The sequence below is a fragment of the Symsagittifera roscoffensis genome, chromosome 7 (assembly GCF_963678635.1).
Source record: "Symsagittifera roscoffensis chromosome 7, txSymRosc1.1, whole genome shotgun sequence".
Classification (NCBI taxonomy): Eukaryota; Metazoa; Xenacoelomorpha; order Acoela; family Convolutidae; genus Symsagittifera; species Symsagittifera roscoffensis.
In genome coordinates this window covers 31,396,622-31,415,129 of record NC_087068.1, presented here as the reverse complement: position 1 = coordinate 31,415,129, position 18,508 = coordinate 31,396,622, and the positions used below count along the sequence as shown (strand labels likewise).

At 38.7% G+C, this 18,508-nt stretch overlaps 3 protein-coding genes across 3 annotated transcripts in view; 2 read left to right on the top strand and 1 right to left on the bottom strand.

The window, feature by feature from the left end:
- Positions 1-13,025, bottom strand: part of LOC134851138 (kinesin-like protein KIF6) — a 436,464-nt gene extending 423,439 nt beyond the window's left edge. Inside the window, exon 1 of the mRNA XM_063867089.1 lies at positions 13,013-13,025. The gene's annotated coding sequence lies outside the window, so the exon portion shown is untranslated. The remainder of the gene's footprint in view (positions 1-13,012) is intronic.
- Positions 1-18,508, top strand: part of LOC134851141 (uncharacterized) — a 192,121-nt gene that overhangs the window by 23,610 nt on the left and 150,003 nt on the right. The window lies entirely within an intron of this gene.
- LOC134851140 (protein SEC13 homolog) overlaps positions 1-18,508 on the top strand; it is a 120,888-nt gene that overhangs the window by 23,597 nt on the left and 78,783 nt on the right. The window lies entirely within an intron of this gene.

The following is an 18,508-nucleotide window of genomic DNA, read 5'->3' as shown; positions in this document are numbered from 1 at the left end:
ACGGGCGACACAGGACATACAGAGGGAACTGAATGCGGACTGTAACCTGCGTGACCTCAACATCATATATAATGTGATGATAACAGCCTCTAAGAGCAACGGAGAAGATAGAGTGGAGTTGCCTGGCTGGGGACCAGAAGACTGGGTCAAACCTGGTAGCTGTCTGGCGGAAGTCTGTGGACTAGAGGGTCACGTTTGTGGAAGTCTAGACTGTGTGAAAACCCTGGAGAAACAACACAAGCAGTTGACAGTATTGTTTGGAAATGTGGTGATGAAAGCAAGAACGGAAACGGAACTGATAGCAGATTGCCATGGAGGAACCGATGTGAGTCTAGTGACAGCACTAGGATTCTACAGCATGTTTGGTTCTTTAGAGTCACTATTGAATCTAGAACAGAAACATGAGATGGTCACAGCCATCAGCGTAGAAGTATTCCCATGAGTTCTGCAGACTGAGCAGAAGTATATAGGAAAATGGAGGGAAGCAATCGAAACAGAGATGAACATCAGACACAGCGAAAATTATTGTAGACCATCAGGAGCACGATATTTGGTGGGTTCAACGTTGGCTCCAATGTGCAAGAGCAGATACCCTGTACATTTCGTGGCTGTGGACGTGAAGAGTACAAGAATGATCGTGGATCAAGCTTTCTCAGTGCCAAAGTGCGTGAGATTGGCGAGAATGTCTGAAAAGTCTTACGAGTTACTATGTAAGATGTTCTCAGCAGTTCCAGAGAGAACCAAAGAGGAGTTGGAATCAATACTAGGAAAGTTCATGGGATATGTGAGCGGGAACTTCAGTGACTTTGAAAAACAGAAACAGAGAGGATCAACTGTCACAGATTACAATGCAGTAGATGAGAATGATGAAATCCACCGAGTGATGATGGAAGTGGAACCATTGCTGGAAGCTTCAGGAAAACGCAATTGGAGGAGCATCATGTTGACACATGACGAGTTTCCTTGCCACTGCTTGCTGCAGTCCTGGTGGTATCCCAAGCGTAGTAATTTGGTGTTGATCTGGGACTCTGGAGAGCTGCTCTCCATGGGTTTACCAGATTCATCACAGCCCATAACAATAGTGATAGTGGGAGTTATGATGGCGATACGATGGCTGGAAGCTCATGTGAGGGAAAATAATAGACAGGAGGCACCGACGAGAGAACAATTGCAGAAATTAGATTGTCTAAAAGATTTAGATCTTTTTGAGACAATGTGCAAAGTTCTAAACATTCCGATGGAAGTGAAGAAGATATGGGCAAGAAAACGATTGATGCCATGGTTCAGAGCTAACATGACTGCATGGTTGTACGAGTATGCGAAAAAGCATATGTCGAAACATGGCAGAGTGTACAGTGAATATCAGCTGGACATTGGGGCAGGAGCTTTCAAGCGAGCTTTCGTGACCCATCGGAATGCAGTGACCACCGCTGTGAAAAGAATTTCCAGGACGAGCGAGCGTAGTGGAAATGAGAAGGCAGAGATGCTGAAAGAAGATTTGGAGAGAAACGTGACGATGTGTCTCCACAACAGCTTCTGTAGAACAGAGAATCAAACGTGGATCCCCTACCTTGCTGTAAACAGAGGGTGGAAGAGCAGAAGTGTTGGAGGACGGCTTCCAACAGCGTCAGGATAGTCAATGACGTGCTACAAGACACGGAAACCGAGAGTGCGGAGTCAGCGTCACAGGAGGAGGAAATGGAGCATTGACGAATGGTCGAGAAAACAAGAGGCGGCAAGAAAGAAAATTAGAAGAATTTAGAAGTTTTAGAACTTCTAAACGACGAAAAAAGAAGAGAACAAAGGGATGATGAAGAAAAGTTAAAACTCAGAATTGTTTTATGTGTGTGAAAAACTCAAGTGAGAAACCAAGCAACCAAGTTGTAATTGAAAACTGAAACATTTAGTTGAGTTTGGAAATTGTTGCATTTATAAATTTGCATTTTGGTTTTAGTTGAAGTGGCTTTAGAGACACTCACTTATTATTTATTTAGAAAGGCTTGAGGGAAGAGTATATTTAAATATTCCAGCCTGCATGATTGTTTTTAATCACTTAGGAAGACTGATCACTTTGTGGTGACATGAAAAACTTGAGTAACTTCTTGAGAAGGGAGGTTGTTGCATTGTTCTTTCTAACCACAAGGTCTCTTGGTTTTAATATTCAGGACAATAAACAAGCAAGATTTCCGAAGGGAAGGAGCATAGTAGGATAATTTTAGCTTGTTGGTTGGCAGGACTGTCCTGCAAGCCAACACCTTTTAAATCTAGGAGAAAAAGTTTCAATCGGGACATTGACACTGGAAGTCAGAAAATATGTTTTATCTTAAGTCATATCCTCAATGTGCAGATTAATGAAAGAATTTGAAGGCTATAGTGATGTAGTATGATGCCATTTATATTCTGCAGTGAGTCGATGTGACGTAGATAAAAGTAATTTCGTGCATTTTGTAAATTCTGTTCGATGACACTGTAACCATTTAGAATATTGCGCGATTCAATGAGGACATTGACCGGAATGTCCGGGGAGTATGTGACATTCGACCAGAATGGCCAAAATGCAATTTATGCAGGATTCGAATTTTGAGCAGTAAGCCTTCCGAGTTGATGATTTCGAAGGATTAGCGACGTTATTGGAACGTGTAGCCAAACGGTGAGGGCTAGAATATTCTAGTATTTTAAATTTTCAAAAATTCGAATGATGACGTCACATTTCTGAGAAATGCTGAAACGGCCATTTTAACAAAAAGCGAGTGAAAAACAGAACAACTTTTATCTGCGATTGCGAACAGTACGAAAATCGAGATTGGAGAACGACAACGAACTACAGAATAGCAGAGAGCGTTCCGAGTTGCAACTATTGTGCCGCTACAATAGTTGCAAGGCCGTTGCCAACAACGGTGAAGGGTGAGAACCAGCCTTCCGGATTGGCGTGAAATTGAACTTAAGGAGCTTGATTCACTGGATTCAAGAATCCGGAAGGGTTTCGGGACTGGAACTTTTAGCCTTTTATATAAACTTTTAGCTTCTTGTCATGTCCTGAATTGAATTTAATTAACAACTGGATTCATTTTGATAAGGATGAGAAGCTAGGAGTTGGGGGAAAGGGTTGATCCATCTTCGATGGAGATGATGATTTTTATCTACTGAACAAAAACAATAGTAATATAATAAGTAGTAGCCCTGCTTTTAGGAGTGACCTCGTGGTCTGGGGATACTGAGACCCAGCCATGAGCTCACTATTTCTGCATGTAATCTAGTTAATTTGAGCGTTCTGGTCGAAGCCGGAGAACAGTAACGTTTTTGTCGACCCGATGTTAGAAAGACCACCGAAAAGTACTGGCTTGGTAGAGACGGTGAAAAGCATGCAAAGCTCTGTTTAGACGCTAGCCAGTCGTCTTAAGACTTAGTTTTGTTATCCGTCGATATGTATCTTCCGGGCGAATGTTACAATATGCAAACGGCATAAATGCGTGTGCGGAAAAGACGTTACCGAGGTTGGTTGGCATGGTCTTTCTTGCCTCAAAAGTGTAGGAAGATTCTCTAGGCATTCAAACCTGAATGCCCTTATAAAGCAGAGTCTATCATCTACTCACATTCCGTCTGTTGTAGAACCACGACACCTCTACAGGACCGATCAGAAGCGACCAGACGGTTTGACGCTCGTTCCATGGGCTGATGGCAAGCAGCTCTTGCGGGATGTAACGGAAGTAGACTCCTTAGCTCCTTGTAGGATTAATGCCGGGTCTGTTTGTAACCCTGGTACGGCTGCCGCTGAAGCGGAAGAGCGAAAATTTGACAAGTATAAAGATCTTGTAAATGATGGATATCTTTTTCAACCGCTAGCTTTTGAACTTCAGGGCGCGGCCGGCCCAGCACAGAAGTTTTTTTGAGCAAGCTTTGTAAGAACCTAAGCATATGCACTGAGGAACCCAGAGCAGGCAGCTTTTTAAAACAGAGAATCTCCCTGGCAATACAGATTGCCAACGCCGCTTGCCTACTCGGAACATTAAATGACAAAATAACTTTCGACGAAATTTTTTACTTGTAACACTTGTGTATTATATTATCTCGAAGAAATTTTTGCTAAAAAGTAAATTTCAAACGTTTTCGCAACTATGTGCATCGTCAGGATTTTTACAATAAACTACTCTAAATGACGATAAAAAATCAATTTACAAATGTTATTTACAATAAATCACATACAATTTGGTTCTAAACCATCATGATAAAAAATTAGCCAATCACAGTTGACCTCTAAATTACTATTAAGATTAAAATACTTTTAACCTCTAAAATTAATTAAACATTTTAAAATTAATTTGTCTGGAAGTTTCTGAGTCATAATTTCGATTTCGACATGTACGTTTTGAATAAAAAACCAAAAATATTTTGGGACTAAATTTTCAGTGTTAACTCCCTGCTCCTAAACTCATCGCGCGTGTTCAAGCTCGGTTTCTCTTTCCTGATATGTATTGCCTCTAGTGTTAGCAATTTTGTTTGGTTGTTTGACCTATCTATAATTTCCCAACTAAGATCTGCGCTATTTCCCTCAAGTTGGCATTGCTGAAGGTGGAGGCCTACTGGTGAGTCTGCTTTCTTATGTTCCTCAATTCTTGTGGTCAAATGTCGAACAGTTTGTCCGCCATAGGTGGAAGTGCATCCACTACATGACAGTTTATAAACCACTCTTGACTTGAGGTCATAAGAAAATGCTGACTTCAGTGATGGTAAACATGATTGTAGTTTTCTTGTGGTGAAAACCACTTGAACGTTCGTTAATTTTCGTAACCTGTTAGCAAAATATTGGCTCTGGTTACCTCTATATTGCACCATCAGCATTGGGGGCTTCTCATCCTTTGGTGATTGAACTGACAAACCCCTGACACTATCCAGGGGCTTGCCTTTACCCTCGATGATCTTGCACAAGGCGTCTGAAGCCACCTTTGCGGACCAATTTTCAGGGTACTGATTTGTCAGCCATTGCGCCCTATTAGTTTCCATAGCCTTATCAAATTGCTCCCAGCTAGATGTACTCCTAAAAACCCTGTGTACAGTGCCTTGGATAACACTACGCTTATACTGAGTTGGGGCGCAGCTTCTATAGTTCAGTATAGTCCCTGTATCTGTTGGTTTTTGATACCAACTGCAAGTTACACGCCTATCCTGCGATACATTATCTCGTGTCGAGTTGCGTGTTCTTATTGAAGAAACGTAACCCGTATCGATTTTAATTGAAAAGGACTTAAACACTTGTCATCTTCTTCTATCATTATCACTTCCATATCTAAAAAATTCCAAGAATTTTGACTGGAATATATGACGAAGGGAGTCATGACTGTAACCTCGGTTACTATGATACTTTTGACCTTCTGATTACCTTTAGAAAAAAAATAGAGTCTATAAAACTCACTAAAAAGGACAATCTCACCCGAGCTCAGAAGTTCCCGCGACGCACCTCCAAACTCCCCAGGCCAGGAACTCCTTCCCCAGACCAAAGACCTACTTGACAGACCTGTCTCTAAAATCCTTCAAAGGGCGCTCGACAAACATGCACAAATTTCAAGTATATGACATCTTTTAAATAAGTTAATCGCAACAAATAGGCTAAAAGGTATAACCCCATGTAAAATAAAATCTTTCAAAGGGCTCTCGACAAACAGGCACAAACATCAAATATATGACATCTTTTAAATAAGTTTATCGCAACAAATAGGCTAAAAGGCATAACCCCATGTAAAATAAATGAGAAGTTGACGTACATTTGCTTCTAAAAGTTATTTCAATTTGCTAATAAAGTGTTCTTTCCGTGGCATTCACTTTTTGGATCTATCTGCACATAGTGTAAAGTGTTTTGTTTTATTCAAGTTGAAACCAATGTTAAACGACGAGATGCAATTGCTCATGCCTCCTGAGCGTGAAACCATAATGTCCGAAGCTTTTATCGAGTACTTGATGTGCGATACTTTCATCATGCTTGAAGACGGAGAAGATCTTGCTGCCAGTATTGCAAGTGACGATCATATATCCGATCATTTTTCTCAAGAAGAGGACCCCATTTTTCACACTGAGGCAGATTTCACCTTTGAAAGAGAACTGGCTGCTGGTTCAGATAGTTCTAGTAACTCATCATCCCAAGATATTGATCTTCATCCGCATTTCCCTGATTTGCAAAAGTGGATAAAAGATTCAATCGAGTTTTTAGGTGGGAGCGTTTTTGTGAAGGTAGACAATGTCTCTGCAATTGATGCGCGTTGGGCAATCGGTGGAAACTGTTGCTGCAGCTCTTCCCTAAATGATGTTATCACTTTGTTAAAATCGTCTGATCGGATTAGAACCTATATCGAAAATTATATGTCCGCCAATAATGGTATTCTGAATTCGTCAGCCGATGAACACGATATTTTCCGTAAAACCATACCTGTGCTGAGACTCATTAAATTTGAACCTCAAATCAATCAGTTATATGAGTTTCGGGTGTTTTTGTCACTTTCCTCTATAATTGGATGCTGTTGTAAATACGGACTGTACAGCCAAGATTTAGCAAAACGACCCGAACATTACAACTGTATAATTTCTCAATTTATTTACGATAGTTTATTGCCAAAAATGAGACAAACCAATCGTATATTTTGCGAATCTCAAGTCTTTGTCGCTGATTTGGCATTAAAAAACGACGATCAATTTTTATTGATTGATTTAGTTGATATGGATAAGCAGCCGGAAATAAATCTAGTGTTTTTCCATCACGAAGAATTTAGAAACTATAATTCGATAGCAAATTTCGATGTAAATCTTGAAGCTCCATTAAAACAGTGCAGTAAAATCCGATATTTGAGTGAAAACTGTGACCAGAGAACTAATTTATATCCTATGAACAATATACCTCTCGATATGCTGTAAGATACTTATTGATAATCATTCCAGAGTAAAAGTTCATTTAAATTTGTATGATTCTGGTCCTTGATATTGCGTGTACAGAACTGCGTTGCTGGATCGCGACAAGCGAGATCAGACTAAAAATATGAATAATAATAATAATAATAAAACAGAATTTAGGATACATCCATGGGAGTTAGCTCCCGAATCAAGTTTATGAGATCGATCATATTTTAGTTTAATGAGTTTAGTTTTTTGAAGTTTAAGCATCTTGTGCATCCGCAGTTGATTCTCCAGGTGCAGGTATCGACTTCATTGTAGATTTTCTCGTAGAATTGCCAGTACACTCTTGATATTTTTGGTTTAATTGAGTCACTTAATAGGACTTCATATTTCAGGTGATCGTGAAATATGTTTGTCAGGCTGCAGGCGCGTTGCCAGAAATCAGATTCGCATTTATAAAGTCGAAAGTTCTTCGCGTTGAAACGTCTTGTTGTTTTCGGTTGATTTGATTCAGTGATTTCTATAAATCGCCACCATTCCAGGTCGGTCTTTCCTCTTAGAATGTTCGCGAACAAAAGTAGTACATGCATTTCTTGGTAAAGAGACAAGGGAAGAATTTGAAGAGTGGTTAACCTCGATTTATAAGGAATTTGTTTATTTCCAAGTATCCATTTCGTTGCTCTCTGTTGCACTTTTTCTAAGGTGGCAAGATCTTGCTTTGAGGGTTTCCAGACTGATGATGCATAGCTAACGATAGGTACTACATAGCTTTTATATGCATTTTTCCTGTTGTTCATGGTTGTGGCAGGTGATAAGTTTCTTTTGATGCAGTATAGGGCCTTCAGTGCTTTGCTCGAACGATTGTTTGCATGAGAAGTCCAGTTAAGATTTTTTGACATTATCATTCCAAGATCTTTAAGTTCGTTAGGCTGTTCGAATTTGTACGAGAATATACTTAGGTTGCACTCGCCCTTAATTACTAGTGTTTTGCTCTTGGTCATATTGAGGCGCATTTCATTGGTTTCACACCACTTCCAGGCTTTTCTAATATCAATGTGCAGGGTAGTCGGGTCGGTGCCCATAATTTTATAGTCATCCGCATAGCCGTAGCACGATGACATGACACATTTTGGCAAGTCGTTGATGTATACTAATAAAAGGAGTGGCTCTAGAATAGATCCTTGCGGCACTCCACTATAAATTGGCAGTTGGCTTGAGACCGAGCTGCCGATGCGTACTGTTTGGGTTCGACCGGTCAGGTAACTTTTGATTAGATCCAATATTGGGCCTGTTATTCCAGCTCTGCTGAGTTTTGCGATCGTTATATTGTGATTTACTTTGTCGAAAGCCTTCTGGAAGTCGAGGTAAAATGACGCTAGGAAGTGGCAGTTGCTATTGTCAAAGTTCACAAACATTTTGTGCAGGTATTCGATTAGGTTTGTTATAGATGAGCGTCTTTGCCGAAAACCGTGTTGAGATTGGGACAATGCGGTGGATAAGATTGGGTACATTCTGTCGAAAATAAGTTTCTCGAGGACTTTGGATACTGCTATGAGGAGGCTGATCGGTCTGTAATTCTCTACCATTTGTTTGTTCCCTTCTTTAAGTATGGGGATTATTTCGCTTGTTTTCCAGAATGATGGGAAGAAGCATTTGTTTGCAATTGTGTTGAATATGAGATGCAGTGACTTTGGTAGGGAGTCTGATAATTTTTTCAGCAGGTTGTTCCCCATACGGTCAAGTCCTTTGGCCTTGCTCTCGTCCAGCGATTGGAGAACGAGTTGTATTTCTAGTTCTGAGAAATGAATCATCGACAGCTTGGGCTGTCCCTCTGTGAGAGTATAATCGTGGTGATTCTAACTGAAAACGGATTGGAAGTACTGATTAATTAATTCGGCTTTTTCGATATCGGTATTAGCTGACTTATCGTCAAGAAATACTTCAGTTGGGATTGAGCTTGTTTTCATGATAGTTTTGAGGTATTTTTGGACGTTTGAGAAGATTCCAGACTTGAAAATTTCTGTTTCATGATTGCATTGGTCTGCTGAGAGCGATAAGGACAATTCAGTTTGTAATTGCTGGATCTTTAGGGTATTTGTTTTACTTTGGCGTCTGAGAGTTTCTACTTTTTTCATGAGGTTTGAGCTCGTGGGAGAAACCCAGGGCGCTAGATGTTTCCTATGTTGGGTTGTTCGGGGTATGTGTTTGACTATAATACCGTAGATCCAATTATACCACTGATCTACCAGGAGATCAACGTTGCTGTAGCAGTATGGGTTGAAGTGGTGCTCTCGCACATATTCGTTGATTTCGTTCCAGTTGGCTTTTTTGAAGGCAAAGCCTGAAAAGTCGTACTTTTGGGAGGGTAGAGGGACCCTTTCGTGATTTATTTTGTGATTCATATGTAACTTTGAGCCGTAAGGTGGGTGATCTGAGGTGAAGTCGTTTTTGAGCCGATTGTCCATGTATACGTCTAGTATGATATCAGGATTGTTGCAGAGCAGGATATCCAGGCTCTTTCCAGTATCGGTTATGATGAATTGTTCCAGGTTTAATTCCTGGAAGTTGTCTAGGATGCTTTGTTCGTATTTGCATTTTGATGAGAGTGATTTCCAATTTGTACACGAGAAGTTGATATCTCCAACAATGACAAGATTTTGTATGCCTTGCTCGCGTTGTGTTGCTTTTATTAAGTTCAGCAATGAGTTAAGTTGATCTAGTGACCATCGGTATGGGCTATACACAGGGGCACAATATATACAGCAGACAAGTATTGGTACAGATATCTTGAGTTGAACCATTACGCAGTCTTGCATGCCTGTATCAATGCGGTTATGTGGTATGTTGGCGTTGATGCCAATTAGAACTCCTCCGTGTTTTGATAGACCGGCTTTTGAAGTTCTTTCAGATCGATAGAGTTCAAATTGAGGCAAGAATATGGAGTTGTCTGTTATGTCGTTGGTTAACCATGTTTCGGTTAGGCAAAGTAGTTGGTATTGACAGCTTGTGTTTATCGCATTTGCGAAGTTTGATCTTCGATTGTATTCGAGTATGCTTCGGAAGTTGTAGATGAGTAGGCTATGAAAGAGTTCTAGTCAATTGGAGATTGAGTTCTCCGTTTTTTCGGTTGCAACTGCTGTCCATCTGTTTTCTATTTTCTGGTAGCGTTTTCCATCGCGGATGCGCAGGTTTTGTTTATCGATGTTTTCGCTTATGAGCTCCCGCCGTTTTTGCAGTGCTTGATTTTCGAGTTTTGCTTCATCCACTGATAGCTCGCGGCTGACAAACACAGGTTTGTCATATGTTTTTAGGCGGCAAGCGGATGATAGTATTAGTCGTTTCTGCCAAATTGGGACTTTTACCAGTATGGTTCGGTCCTTGCCTTCCTGTCGTTGACCCATCCGGAACAGATCAACTATCTCTGGCACAATTTGCATGTGCTCCAAGATTTCCTTTACTTGTTGGAGGTCATTTTCTTGTCTTTTTCTTTGATCTTTGTCGTTTAGTTCAGGGATGCCGCGGATGCGGATTCCGTTTTGATTTTCTTGTTTCGGCGTTGCGTTTATCGGTACCTTGGTTTTTGCTTCTGATTTGATCTCATTTGGCTTCATTGTGGTTTGGGAGAACAGCGTTTTAATCTCCTGTACGTTCTTTCTGAGTTCGTCCATGTCCTCTTCAATCTTCTTGAATTGCTTCGGCGAGGTTTGTTCAGCGTCACTGACTGCTTTTCGGAGTCTCTCATATCCGTTGGAATCCACACATTTGTTGCAGAGTAGAGCAATGTTTTTTCCCAGTGTCGTAATACCATTGATTGCTGTATCGCTTAGGCTGGTACAGCTTTTCGTCAGGTGCATTTTGCAATTACACACGATGCAACAGAAAGTATCTTCATTCTTTTTGGTTTGTTGGCAAGTTTCGCATACGGAATCAGTGGTCATTTCACGATTTCGTGTCATATTTGTTTGGTGAGGACTCCGAGTCAAAAGACTCAAAGAGTACACTCAGTTATATACTAATGTAGTAAAACTAGAAAGGTGACTCCGAGTCAAAGGACTCAAAGAGTACAACCAGTACGAGTTTTATTAACCGTTTTATTGTGGGGTTGCTGAGCGTTGCCTCTTCTTGGCTCTTCGTCGATTCTTCGATGGTTTGCTTTTCTTGGAGCGGGTTTTGAAGATCGCGTGAAGGTTCGGATAGTAGTGCAAGACTACCGAGAGAGATCGTAGTTCTAGATCAGATGACTGGTGAAGCTCGCGATAAAGTCCTGTGATGTTTTCGTCTAGACTCTCTGATTTACTGATAAGATGTTTTGTAACGTCGATGACAATCGTGTCAAGAGTTCGTAGCTCGTCGAATATATTTTCTGCTCCCGTACGCTGACAGTAGACAATAGCAAACAGATTGTTAAAGCTTCTGAGAGTATCCAGGAGTTGCTGAGTCGTAAGGGGTTTGATCTTTTTAAACTCTGTGATCGAATTGTTGATAAGATCGTGCCACAGTATAATAGATTTGCTCGTTGCTCGTATCTAATCGGTAACGTTTTTAAATTTAAAGTTCGTCCTTGGGTTCAGGTTAAATCCCCCCTCGGCGTAGACAATTTGCTTTACTATATTTTTCTGTTCAGGGGTTAGACCTTGTTCGATTGAGTGAGAAAGGGAACTTGCGGCTATGATTTCTAACATAGAGATAAAAATAAGGAAATAAGGAAAGAACTCAGCTGGTACTGGAGATGGAGAAAATAAGGAAGAAGCTGTTTCCCCAGAGACCAGGTTTGTTGAATTTGGTGTAGTGATAATCAGTAGTTAGAAATAGAGGGCCACCACGGCTGCCCTGTTATTCTTTTTTAACTGAAAATATCTATTTAGTAAGTTTATCTCCCGAACCCTGGATTTTCGGAGGCCGAAGTAAGGTTTCTTTTAATTCGAAAGAGACCATTCATTGCCTTTTTGGAACGTATTTAAACATTTTCAGACCAGTTAAGGTTTTGATATACAATGAGCCCTAGATCACGTTGGGATTCCACTGGCTCCAGAGGACTGTCCATGAGATTGGCTTTTAGAGCTCCTTTAATGTTTACAATATGAAACTACTTTGTATTTGGTGTCATCTTATTTTCAGAAAGCCATTTTTCAATGTTTTCTGTTGCTTTGTTCATTTCACCGTGGCGCTGGATTATTGCTTTAAAGCCATCTGCGTACCCGTAACAAGAAATTTTTTTCACCGTTTCAGGTAAATCATTGATGAAGAGGAGGAATAATAGTGGTCCATTGATAGACCCTTGGGGTACTCCGCTGGTGACAATTTTTTGGCGGGACCTTTTCTGATTGATTTGAACATGTTGTCTCTCATATAAGTATGAGTTGATAGGCCTATGACACTTCCGCCTAGTCCTTGCTCTTCAAGTTTGAGCAGTAATTTATCATGTGGGCGGTGTCAAAGGCTTTTGTAAAATTGAGATATAGCACGCTGAGTTCTTTCGTCGATTCGAAATCATTGTATTTATATAATTTATCAAGAAAATATATTTACTGTAGTGTGGCCGATCGCTTTTTCCGAAAACCGTATTGAATAGGGTGGATTCTTGTCCAGAAAAAGTTCGAAATTTCATCAAAGATTAGTTTTTCAAAGATTTTAGAACAGCAACAAAGTAACGTCTGCTTCATCTTCTTTGAAAATTGGTGTAACTTAACTAATTTTCCAAAATGTCGGAAAATACCTTCTATTCGAGAAAGTTTGAAAAATTAGTTTCATGGATTTACAAAGAGTGTGATAGTATTTTTTCAGAATTAGATTTCCAATGTTATCTGGTCCGGTTGATTTGTCCGCATTTAAGTGGCGCATAATGTCACTTAATTGTTTATCAGATATTTTTAAATCGTTCAATCCGCCTCGTGTGCCCGTTGGAATCGGTGTTTTACTTTGGCCGAACACTGATATGAAGTAATCGTTCAGTAACTCAGCTTTACCGCAGGCTTCGTTGCTTTCTAGCTTTCCAGATTTCACCAGGAGCTTTCCGTATGTATTTTAGATATTTTTATATTTTGCTGAATGTTCTAACTTCAAAAACGGTTTTCTCAAATTCAGATAGGTCGTTCTCAGATGATTTTTCAATTTGTTTTTCAAATCCTTTCAGTTTAATAAGTTTACTGAGTTTTATGTTTGCTGTTATCGGATTGTATTTGCTCTTTTCATCAGGTTAGATGTAAAACTAGAGATCCAAGGAGGTAGTTTTGATCGGTGTTTTGTAATTCTTTGTACACAAAGGTCAATTTTGTCCCACAGCCATTTGTACCATTGATTTAGCAATACGCTTGGATTGCTATAGCATTACGGATTAAAGGGCATGTAAATAATGCTTTGATTCAATTTCTCCCAATCGGCCTTTTTAAATGCGTATTTAACCATTGATGCTCCGAATTCCATTTTGGGGGTATTTGGACATAAAAATGGTTTTAATTGGTCTATGATTCGAGAAGTTTTCGTTAAAACAAATTTGGTTTGCAAGATTTTCATCGTAAACGCAAGTAATGATGGACTCTGTATTATTACAAAAAAACAACATCCAATTGTTCATTTGTTAGATTACGGAAGTTATATTCGACCAGTTTGGTGAGAAGTTCTGTTTGGTACAAGTTGTTTGAAGACATAGAGTTCCAGTTTGTTTGAGAAAAGTTAACATCATCCGTAATTATGGCATATTTACATTCAAGTTCAATAGCCTTTCGGTTGATTTTTTCAGTTATTAAATTAAAGTCTGAAACATTCCATTGGTATTGACTAGGAAATGGGGCATTATAGACGCAGCATTTAAGTATTTCATTTCCTTTTATTGACAGTTTTATGGTTTTGTAATCTTGGTGATTGAGATACATTTGGACGTGCTTATGGGAAATTTCATTTTTGATCGCAATGAAGACTCCACCAAGTTTTGTCTTATTGTCCATCGATAACTGTCTGTCACTTCGGTCATACCTGTTATTTTTTAAGAAAAAGTGCGTTGTTTGTAATGCCTGATGTTAGCCAGGGCTGTGTTATACATACGATGTCGTAGTCAAAGGAATTCAAAGTGTTAGCAAATTTTGTGCGACGGTTTAATTTTAGGATACTTTGAATATTGTGTGAGCAATGTCAGTGTTGACTGCTATTTCTCATTTCTGGTTTCGTTTAATTTTTCATTCGGTTTTCTAGGGAGCTTTCTTCGAATGAAACCTAGTTTCTTTTTACACAGATTTCCACACAGAAATTTTTTATTCTTATATCTTTCGTGTTTAAGTTATTGTTGTTATCATCAATTGGTGGTCTACGCTTTTTGAGGCATTCGTTTTTTTTTGGTATTGGTGCTGTTTAATTCTGGGTTGATATAGACCGCTTGATTGTATTCTTTTAATTTATAGGCTGATCTTAAAATCATGTCTCGGCTTATAGGGTTTTCGGTCTTCATCAATAATGTTCGCGGTTTCTCTTTATCTTATTCATATTAACCGAGTCGTTGTGCTCTTTTTTCTATCTTCCACTCTGAGGAATTGGAGCAAAGTTTCTATTACTTTGAGATCGGCGTAAAGTCTATCATCGGCCGTGTCAGTGTCTTACCTCGAATGCCTAAAGTTGTTTTTTTTCAGGAGTTTCATCAGATTTTCCGGGTTTCACTTTTCATAACGATTGCTTGTATGATTTAGTGTCATTTTTCACGTCTGTGACTTCATGTTGCACACTACTCATTAATTTGTTTGATTTTTCAACTTTTTCGGTCAGTGTTTGCATTTGTTCCTGAAGTTTTTTCATTTGATCATTCGTTTCTTCTTGGAACTTTCCCGGTTGTTGATCTAACTGATCATTTACATGTTCGGTTTCGACGTTGGTCAAGAAAGTTTATTTTTTTCGATTTGCAGTTATTGCAGATGTGTAAGAGATTGTCCTTCAATATTATGATAACATCAATGCATTCCTGATCAAACTCGATACACTCTGGACTAAGGTGGAGTGATTTTGTGCAGATACCATAAAGGAAATTGTTATCGTTTTTTATTTTTTGATTGCAGGTTGCGCAGTTTTCTCGAGTCATTTTGCTATGTGCTATGTCATTTTGCTATGAAAATTCCTCTAGAAAGTTTGTTTTCGAACTTTGAGCCGGTGGAACCTGAAGGGAAATTTGGCTTAGTCCAAATATCAAAATTTCTTTTCGCGGTGGAACCTGAAGGGAACTTTGAGAATCATAATAATCTGGTATATAATAGGATACATTTACAACTTGATAACCCCCAAAAAAAACGCACGATCACTATTTCCAATGGCAGTTGATTATAGGGCAGTCTATTTCTCCGATATTTCCTTTATCGTTGAATTCTTTGCTGTAATTCTTGTACAAAATTTTTTCCTTAACCAAGTTTTTGAGATTTTTTAGACCGTTGTTGTTTAAATGATACAGTCTTTCTTGCTGAAGTATCGTTCTCCAGACAGATAGTTTGCAACACCTCTGTATTTTCAATTGACTGGCACGTTCATACTCGGCTTTCGCTCGCTAGTCGCTTGAAGAATGTCGCTGACACCTTTCTATCGGGTTTTATTTTCGTCACATTCAGGAATTGCTAGAACAAAGACAGTCTTGGCTCGTTCACAGAGAAAGTTCGCAAGATCGATAACTTGGTCAGCTACTAAACGCAAAAGGGTATCAATTGGCGTTGTATAGTAGTAAAGGTTGTTACCACCAATGAAGAGGATTATTGCATCAAACAGGTCTTTCGGGGGAAGATAGTCGTAAAAGTGATTTGCACTTGCACCAGGTAGCGATAGGATTTTCAGGTTTCCAGCTTGCAGGTACCTCGCTTGCGAGTCAGCAATTAGGATATACTTTGAGGATGAGGTTTTGATGAGATGATATCTGCTTCTTGGGATAGGCATGCAAAATCTTCTCACTAAAGTCCCTCCATTGAGGGCCTTCCACACAAGATTTGTTGATTCAAATCATATAAAACTAATATTTTTTGGATCATCTTATTAACTTATGAGAGAGTCGATTTACATTTTCTAATCATACCTGAAAAGATGACCTTTTAAAGCTCCCAAGTGTTATTCAATTTTGAGATATCACAGGTTTTTGAACTAACTATAACTAAAAAAGGTCCATTTTTTGTTGACTGTAGTAGAATTGTGAATTTGAAAGAGGCCCGTATTTCGCGAGGTTTGAATCACTCTTAAAATTTAAACATAGTTTATTATATGTGCATGCTTAAGCTATCCTTCATTAGCATGGCTACTTTTAGCATGTAGGTGTAAGTACTAGTGCTATTCACCGAGAAAGTTTTGTGCCTAGGATTTTTTTCAATATCCTGTTTCAGTTCTGGAGACCCATCCTTTTTCCTGAGTTTTTATTTGAAAAATTGGCTAAATAACGGCAGTAAATTGTTTAGAATGCGAATCATGCCTGAAATAGTGAACCCATCGAATCCGTAGTTTTCTCGATATCATAGTTTTTCAAACAAAAATCAAAATGTCTACAAACAAGGGAATTTACTTGATTGTTTCTGAAATTAATTTTTATGAGTTCATTGTTAATTGTTGACAAACGATCTTTTAGAGATTTATCATTATGACTGGAAAAGATCTTCTCTCAATTCCGTTGAGTTTCGAAGTTTCGCTATTTGAAATTGAAATTTACTGGATCTTTGCTGACTGATAAAATAAGGAGTAAGTTTCTCAATATGAAGTTGTTTCTCAATACGGTAAATTTTTCAACATGTTTTTGAATAGAAAATGAGTCCAAATCGCGTTATATTTAGGCTGCTTGATTTTTATTATCTATTAAGGCTAGCGTCAAATTATTAAACAGAATGAAGGCAAATTTAGCTCTCCGATTACAAAACAATTGGTACTGAAAATAACCTTTTTTTTTGGTTTTTTGCACATGCAACGCTTGTAATATCCTACACGATCTGTTCAATTTTTACAAACGAAAACGCTAATTTCTATGTTGAGTTTGTCTTTTTTTTGTGAGTGTTCTCTTAACTTTAATTAGGCAATTGGCAGGAGCTACGTCTCCGTTGAACTAAAGTACAGTAACTGCTGCAGTTATTGTTCCAACTTAGCTTTGAGTAGTTTTATTCACACCAATATCGTTTCTCGCAAATTTTCAACGTGATTCATTGTTGAATCTTTACGACTCAAGGTTCATTCTCAATTGGCCTAGAGGTAATGATGTTGCCTGTGTACCCTAAGGTCTGGGGTTTGAGTCCCAGCCGAACCTTGTTTTTTTCAGTATGTGTGCAATTGGACTTTTTTCCGGTATAAATTGAATGGTCGAACTTTCGTTGGTCGGCTCAAATTTTATCTGCTTAGTTGTCACATCACGCATTTAGCTTGAACTGCAATCAATTTTCATGGTAGCTGCAGGTGTAAGTGTTGTTCATTGAAGTTTCAGGAGGGGCTCAAAACTTTAAAAAAAAAACTTTTTTGAATCATTTTTTCCGGCTCAAGTTGTGTGTGCTCAAAGATTATCGGCTGGTTTTCTCTTTATAAGTTTTGTATCCGTTCTAAATTAAATATTCAAATGTCTGAAATGGATGCCTAGAATGAACTTCTATCGAGATATACGAAAATTGAAGTTTTGAAAGGCCTCGTTTTTTTCAAATTCTTTCATTTTTTATGTTTGTGGTGTACCGCAAGTGGTTCGAAGCTCCACTTCGTCTCTGTGTCAGAACGGTTTTTTTTGCTGCTCAAAGAAACAAAAAATTTTGGTTTTGGCAAGAAACCAGCATGAGTTTCACCAACTTTCGTTTTATCGCTGATCTGAACCAAGTCCTTGATTTTTGAAATATGACAAATTTTCTTTGTGAATATCCATATAAATATTTTGCTATAGTGGACACTTTTTCGCCCATATGACTGTGGTTGACATAGAACTTGATTTGCAATTTGTGCGACAATTGGCTGTTGTTGCTCGAAAAGTTAGAAGAGACGTGTTTGAATGTATGTTCAATTCAACTCAATATGTTGAAGCTCTTCAGTCGCTATTCTACTTTTAAATGAAAGTTATAAAAAGAATCTTGACGAGGAAACCCCAGTTAAATCTATTTTGATGGGATTGTATGGTTTGCTTGATTTGCTTATTTTCATTGGCGACGTTCTGAAGCAAATGACCCGGCTGCTCTCATTAAATGTTAGGCTGTATTTTTACTCACTTATTGGTGATTGTTTGCGGAATACACTTCCGGCAGCCGACCACAATCGTTTAAAAGATTTTTTTTCCCACTTTTGTTTCGTTTCGCACTATGCTACATGGTAACTACAGTGGTCATTTAAATTATCCGGACAAAGCGAACAAAATTTGAAATTTCAAAGGAGTTTTTCTCAAATTGGGTTAAGATGAGACAGAAAGTTAACAACAAAAGTTTCTTCAATTTCCACCAGAATTAATTTGGTGCATTTTTCCCCGAAATTCTGAATCTAAATTTTATACCAAAAATAGGTCATTGTGGCGTTTTTAGACCCGAATTACGCTAAAACTACTGAGTTATCGATCAGAAATGTCTATCGAAAGAAGCCTCTTACGCAGCTCAACAATTTTTCACAAGAATTTTTTTCAGCCCAAGAATTTTGTTTGAATATAGTATAAATGACCTTTTATGACTCGCAA